The following is a 1,375-nucleotide window of genomic DNA, read 5'->3' as shown; positions in this document are numbered from 1 at the left end:
GCGGTTCAGTCGTTGACAATAGCAGAGAATCATGGTGGTGGCAAAGCTGATTTGTGCTGATCCATCAACACGACAAACTACCTCCTCTCCTGCAGGAGTCTCCAGTTAACTGAAGAGCAGGATCAGACCCCCAAGACTCCAGAAAGACATCAGGACAGCCGCTTTGTACTCCTCAACTCTCGTCCTGCTTGCGAGGAGCCACCAGCTCTCCCCACAAAGCCACCAGCTCAGCACACCCGAATGCGTACTCACCAGTACCCTTGTTTTTGTTTCAAATCTCCGGCGATGCTCCCTTTGCTCCTCTGACCATTTCCTGAGGAACAGCGGAAAGAAAAAAAACAACAAAAACCTTCATCAGACCCAGAACTGAGCTTCTGGTTAAGAAGGGTGGTTAAGAAGGGCTGGCTCTGGAGAAACCTTCTGCCAGGACGGTAAGAAACCACCGAACCAGGCCTGCTCCTGCTCTCCTACCACCTGTGCTTCCACGGTCAGTTCAGCTGTTTCTCTGCTCATCACCCTTCCCTGCCTGTATCACAAAATCACCTAGCAACACCGTGCCATGGAGGTGCAAACCCAACCCATCCTCCCGCTGTATCGCATCTCCTGTGACAGCTGGGAGATTAACAGTCCGGAAACGGATCCCATCAAAGCAGCGTTGGCTGCTTCACCCATCCCACCCCCCAGCTAAACGTTACGCCTTAGTCCCGTAGGGATTATCAGCTTCCCGGGTCTTCCCACACCCGTAGCTCAGTTGTCAGTGGTAGTTCGGTGGTACCCGCAGTGCCACCCGCAACAAACCCATGTCTCGCAGGTGACGGGGTGCAGAGGGGGAAGGCGTACGACTGGCATCCCCCCAACTCTGCCCATACAAGTCCTCCGCTCCTCTTAGCTTGGGAAAAACTTTGGGAAAACGAAGCTCTACAGAAGCTCCTGGCCATCACTTTGCACTTACAAATGTTGGAAACAGCGGGCATGCAGGAGGTGTTAGGTGAGTAGGACTGCCACCAGCATGCGCCAGAGGAGATAACGAAACAGGCTGATGGCTGCTAACACAGGCTACAGGGTGGCTGGCAAGGGACATGGTGGCCAGCAGCTGGGCTGGAGGTAGGCAGGACTCAGAGAGCTGGTGAAGGAGATCAGCACGAGCATGCTTTGGGGGACCTGACTCCACTTCAGCACAACCTCAAGGTGCGAGACTCCCACCAGCAGGCAGCCATCATATTAACGGGGTCCAGAGTCCCGCTAGTACAGCTAGGGGTGGTGGCCCAGGTCTCCTCCTGGGTAAGGACAGAGGGGAAGACCACCGTGGCCCTTACAAGACCTGGGCAGCTGGGCACACATGCTATGGGAGCACATAGCTGAAAATTGCTCCTGT

Source organism: Pygoscelis adeliae, unplaced genomic scaffold (assembly GCF_000699105.1).
Source record: "Pygoscelis adeliae isolate BGI_AS28 unplaced genomic scaffold, ASM69910v1 Scaffold182, whole genome shotgun sequence".
Classification (NCBI taxonomy): Eukaryota; Metazoa; Chordata; class Aves; order Sphenisciformes; family Spheniscidae; genus Pygoscelis; species Pygoscelis adeliae.
Note: the sequence above shows the minus strand (reverse complement) of the source record.